This window comes from Phocoena sinus, chromosome 13 (genome assembly GCF_008692025.1).
Source record: "Phocoena sinus isolate mPhoSin1 chromosome 13, mPhoSin1.pri, whole genome shotgun sequence".
NCBI lineage: Eukaryota > Metazoa > Chordata > Mammalia > Artiodactyla > Phocoenidae > Phocoena > Phocoena sinus.
The window spans coordinates 50,225,828-50,232,437 of record NC_045775.1 but is presented as its reverse complement, the minus strand read 5'-3'; positions in this window follow the sequence as shown (position 1 = coordinate 50,232,437).

Genomic DNA, 6,610 nt, shown 5'->3' with positions numbered 1-6,610 from the left:
AAACAAGAGCTTTCGGGTTTGCAAATGGGAGGGTTGGTTATATCCCCTTGGGGGGTTCCTTAACATCTATTTTATTCAGCTCTATAATATATTTGAATCAAGTCTTCAGATACACATGGAGCTTGAGAATCCTTTCGCAGTGCCTCAATACAGTTAAAGGTTGGGGACAGGCATGAAGGTGGGATTAGGAACGGGGCCTGGATCATTATTTCGCTCTATTAAGCTTTGCTCTTACTCAAGAAATGCAGTAGAATTTGTGAAATACTTGTTACAGTAATAAGGCTTAGAGACAGTAATATTCAGGTTAAGCAAACCATATTTTAAATACAAAGGGAAAGGAACTATTTAAGAAAATGTCCTGTAAATCCTCTTGAAGAAGAAAAAAATAACGTTTAAAATTTTGTCATCCCTCCTTCATGTGTATTTCAAATTTTTGTTAAACATCTCAATGGAAAATCCCAGGGTACACCTCAGACGAAAACACTGCAAAACAAAACTCAGGGTTCCTGCTACTTCCTATTCCCTACCTTCTGAGTACTCAAAATTGCATCCCTAATCTGCATACTGGATCTCACTTAAAGTTATCGCCATTCTCTAATCAGACAGAACAGAAACAGGAGCCTTATTCAGGCATTTCCTTTTTATATTATCCCAAGGCCTGCTTGTCCTACCTATTCAATGTTTCTTATTTCCTCCTTCAATTCCTACTGATGCTGCCCTGGCTTAAGTGCTTATTATTGCTAAAGGCCACTATGTTTTATGAATCATTGTCATCACCAAGGCATTATCTCATTTAAGCCTTCCAACAGTTCAAGAGTCATCCCCATTTTATAGACAAAGAGAAAGGCAGAAACTCTCAGTGACTTTCCCAAGGTTACTCAGCCAGGAGGTCTCAGAGCTGGGATTTAAACCCTGATAGTCTGATGCCAGAAATGAAGCTCTGAACCACTAGGCCACTCCCTGCTGTTATAAAAACTCAATAACTGTTCTCCCTGCTTCCTTCATCTTGTCTCTCCTATTCCTCTTTTACATTTCTGCCACAGACTATTTATAAAACCAGTGCTCATGTGATAACTTACAAGCCTCTGATGGTACCCTATGCCCATCATTTATTCACTCAATGGTTCATTCACCGTTCATTAATTTCATCCACACCACAAATATTTATGGACTACACATTATGTACAAAGCACAGTCTAGGAATTGGGGCTTTTATAAGGATAAAAAATTGTCCAAAGTTCTTGCCCAGTGGAGAGAAAGTAAGGAAATAGTGATACAACACAAGCTTGGGTAGTGGCTAGTGCCATGAAGAAAGAATATGGAGAGAAAATAATAGGGAGGGAGAGGATTTGTTGTTTTAGACAAGAGAGTTAGGAAAGCCCTCTGCAATGAGTACCATTTAAGTGTCGACTCAAATAATAGCAAGGAGGATGCATTCCAGGCCAAGGGGGGAGAGCATTCATGAAAAATGAAAAGCAAATGCACAGTCCTGAAGCAAGGCTACGCCGAGGCTGTTCACAAGCAGCGGGGAGGCCAGAGTGACGAGCCAGGATAGAGCGCTGAGAGAAGAGGGGTTTAAGGGAGGCAGAGGCCCTGTAGACCATGGTTGTTTCTTTAGAATAATACTCCTTTTCCTTTCACTCATGCACCTGTATTTCCAGCCTCTTTGAAAGGGGGCAACTTGTCACCACGCACTCCTTGCTGTCTTCAAAATAGAGCACGCACCTTACCACCGCTCTGATTTTATCCATAATAGAGTCCCGCTTCTCTGTCTTCTGAAATCTTCAGCCTTTAAGCTCAATTTCCAGTGCTACAGCCTAAGTTAATTCTTCTCTTCTGTCTGATCTTGCTTTAGCTGCCCACTCAATGAGGACGGGGGGGGGGGGGCAACTGTGGAAGACCTCCAGGGTCAGGCTACTTGAGGTTAAATCCCACTGAACACCTTGTTGGCCAGGGTCCTTCAGGGCAACTGAGAAAATCTTTCAAAGCCTCAATTTGGTTTTGACATTTTAAAAAGACAGCAGTAGAGGAACAATTTCATAAGCTTTTCAAAGGAATAAGTGATATTATCCTTGCATATAGTAAGAATCCAATAACTTTTAGCTTTAAATTATTTTAAAGGAGCCCTGGGATACCAGGGCCCTTCTCTTATAACCCTAATACCATGTGCTAGTGTTATGCTCCTATGCAATTGTTTTTCTGGGCTAGATTTTAAGCATCTTGAGAGCAAGGACCGTATCCAACTTATGTAATGTTTCTTTCAGTGCCTTTGCATGGAGTAGGTGTTAATAAAATGGGTTAAAGGAATTTATAATCCAAATCACCAATTTATGTGTTTCATCTAAAACATTTAGTACACACATTAGCAAAGGATTTTGTAAAGTCTAAAACCAAGTACTTTTTTTCTTTTTTTTTTTTTTACAATGAGGTTGAGATAAAGGGCTTAGGAAATAAAACAACACATGGAGAATATCTTTATGATCTTGCGACCAGGGGGGAATCTTGAACAAGACACAAAGAGTACTAAACTTAGAGGAAAATTGATGAATTAAACGGCATTAAAATTTAAAACTCAGGCTCAGCAAAAGTGAGTGATATGACAAAATGCAAAGGACACGAAGATATTTGCAACATATAATCAGCAAAGATTTTGTATCCAAAATGCACATAAAATGTCTACTAATAGATTTTAAAAAGATACAAGCCTACAGAGAAATGGAGAATAGGATAAGGTAGAAATTTAACAAAAAGTAGAACATGAATTCTCACAAGTAGAACACGTGAGTAAACAAATGAAAAAAACGATCAAAATCCTTTGTAATTAAAAAATAATATTAAAGACTTTAATAACATAACATTAATGCTCACTACATTGGTAAAAATTAATTGTTAATAACTACTGGCTGTAAGGATGTGGGCCCTTGGGAATACACAGACACTTCTGGTGGGAGCAGAACTTGATGCAACCGTGTTGGGAAGTGACTTGGTGCCAGCTTGTGACTTTGAACATTGGCAAGCCTTATGAGCCAGCAATTCCACTTCTATTTATGTGATTTAAAGAAACTCCTGCTTATGAGCCTCAGGAGATGTATACAAGAATGTTCACAGAAGCACTGATTATAAGAGCAAAACCCGGGGACCCATCCTAGGCTAGTATATATTATAGATGAAGTTGTGTCTCCCTCACCCCCCGAAAAATCCCTACATTGAAGCCCTAACCTCAATATGACTGTGCTTGGAGATAGAGCCTTTAAGGAAGTTATTAAGGTTAACTTAAGTCATACAGGTGAGGCCCTAATCCAAAAGGACTGGTGTCCTTAAAAGAAGAGGAAGAGATAACGGGAAATGCACATCCACAGAAGAAAGGCCACATGAGGACAAAGAGAGAAGGCAGGAGTCTGTAAGCTAGGAAGAGAGGTCTCACTAGAGACCAGCTCTGCCAGCACCTTTCCTTTGGATTTCCAGCCTTCCGCACTGTAAGAAAATAAATTTCTGTTGTTTAAGCCAATCAGTCTGTGGTATTTTGTAATGGCAGCCTAGCAGATCAATATAATAAATAAACCACTTGTGATATATGCATACAATGGAACATTATACAGCAATAAAAATGAATAAACAGCTACACTCTACAAGGGGATGATCTTCAAAATATATTTACTAATAAAATCAAGTCATAAAAGACCATATTCAACACTTTACTATTTTTATAAAGCTTGAAAACAAGAAATAGTTAATAATGTAGCATTTTATGCATATGGATTATAAAGACTATTTTTTAAGCAAGGTAATAATCAACACAGAATGCAGGATAGTGGGAAGACTAGGGAATGAGATGAAGACCCTTACATAAAGACAATGAAATTGTTAATAGTTTAGTTTTTAAGTCAGGTAATGAGTTTACAAATATTTCTTTTATTATTATGTTTTAAACTTGTTTATAGACAATATGAGATTGTTTTTAAGTATCAAATATTATGTAAAAGGGAACAATAACTGTTTTCTTTTTTGGAAAATGTGCCTTTCTGTCATATGCAAGGATATAGCCTTCAACAGTTTTTAAAAGTTGCAATTATTTTCCTCTCTCTTTCCTTCACCTTCTTTGCCTTTTTCCATATAACTGGATTCTCTATAAGCTTTAAAATCAAGAAAATGGCCAATTTTATTAATTCTTTGTAATGAAAAATACCCCACCACTATAACAGATATGTGAGAGTATTCAGAATTGATTCCAGCATAAAAGTAATTCTCAGCTACTTAATAATATTTAATTTGTGTATGTGAAGTACCCTAGTCACCACAAAGATAATTGACTTTGCTCTGAAGTCTCTCGATCTACATATTAATTTCAACTTCTTTCTCAGACCCACATCCTCACTGGAACTCTTTGGTATTATCCATGTGAACTTAGAGGAGTTGCAATATCCACAAGTTTGTCGGACATCATCATATCTGGTCTGTTGGGCAGAATTTGTTGATGTTATCCCAATTCTAACCGTACAGTGTTGAACAACTGCCTTCCAATACATTATGGATTCTTTCCTATTTTACAGGTCGCATTCACTATCGAAGGTTAAGTGTTGCTGTAGAATTTTAGCTATGTTAAAATACTTACAGCAAAAATCTCTAGCAGCTAAGGGAGCATATTTTCCAATCTCTAATGGGTAATCTAAAAAAATAATGTAAATTCTAAAAACATGTAGTAATAGCCCACTCTATTCCTCATGCAGCTATGGGGACACAGCACATGTCCAGAGTAGCAAAGTCATTATTTTTAAGGAATTTTCCATCTAATATATATAGATAAGAGGTGGGGATGTTGCTGGGATGGGTTGTGATAACTTCCCTCACTAAAACACTGCATTTTTGTGATATTTTATTGCCACTTGTCCTATCCTAAAATCTTCAAAACAAACTGTCAGTCTTACCACATGGAATGTCTTACGACAACCAGAGACACATTTGGTTCTAATCAGGAAGTTTCACACAAGACATCATCTAAAAAAGCAGGGTGGGCTGTTGAATTACTATTATTTTCTAATCTTTCTTCAGGAAATATGTTAAATGTGAAACCTTTCAGTGTTAATAATTCAGGGTGACACCCATCACCACCACCACCAGCTTGGAGAGTTTGATGATTGAAAAATAAGTTTCTTTTTACAAATATCAACCCATTTCATTGGCTGGCTGTGTCTGAGCAGGAAACACTGAAGAGATAATGGCATGTTCATTTCACCAGAAGGGTCATAATAAAAAGATTTGCTTCAGCAGGTGACTCAAAATCCTAGGCGGCATTCGTTGCTCTTTCAAAAATAAAGTTTCTTCTCTCATTCAGTGAAGTTCATTTTCCGTCAGATGCTAAATCTGTACATCCCAAAGGCACGAATACAAAAGCAGACTTCCTTGTTCCCTAATTATCTTTGGCGGAATTAGTATCATCAAAAGAAAATCCCTGCGAAATCAACTTACACAAGAAGGAGAACAGAAAACAGCATGTCATTTAAAAAGTCATCTGTTGCTATGGCCCACCCACAGGAGCACAGGGATTGAAGCCAGTATCCTCTACTAGACACATCACCAGAGCAGGCTGGGGAGGTAGAATAAGATGATATCAGGTCTCCTAACTATTGCAGTGGTTGTATTATTGTAAGAACCTAGAGGCTGGGGGAATAATGTGAGTGGTTCTTTACACTTTATTGTATCTACGCTCAAAGAACTACCACTTTCATTCTCTAGTTTAAAGATCTTGACATTTGGAGCAAATTTCTTGTGGAAGTGCGAAAGTTCCATTGTGTAACACTGGGTTAAGAGCTACTGGACTTGATACCTCCCTGAAAGTTGACCACCATCACTTTGGAGTTCCATCAGGACTTCTCTGTTCTCTGGTAATGAATTTCCGTTTAATTTTTACTTTTGTTGGTTGGACTGGAATCCATAAATATAAATGGGAGGGCTGCTGGCCATTACAGGAGCTGTAATTCAATCCACACAGCAGGCTCTGATAAAAATGTACACTGGATAGAGCCCTACTCTTACAGCTTACGTTTACCTGAAACTCTCTATTGAATCATAACCCAGTAATGTCTATTTTCTCATGTGTTATCATATCTGTAATGTTAACAAAATCATGCTAATCCATTCTGATCTTTTTCTTTTCTTTTTTTTTGGTGACACTGCAGTTGAATAGCCCCTCCAACCAGCCTCTTACATCAAAGGGCTTCTTTCCTATCGTGCCTCTTAAGAACAAAACTGTATTCCACTCTTCGGCACTCTCTAATCTTTCCATTCCTATTACAATACTTCATTAATTTGACTACCTAGTTGCTTTGTAGCTTTGAAGAAGGGCAGAAGTGGAAAACACTTGAATTCACAGTAACCTCTGGCAGGGAGGGTTTGTCCTTCCAAATATTTCAGCTATTTCCTCCCTGCTGGCTTACTATCATGTTTGAGTTCCTGTGAGGAGAAGGTATGAATCATGCTCTCCCACCCTAGGCATCATAAATATCTTTCAGATAATAGATAATCCACCTGATCTTATGCGTTCCGGTGCACTTAAGAGATTCTCAGTGTGAAGAGAAAAATGCATTTTGATTTGAGGCATTCCTAGGTTTTA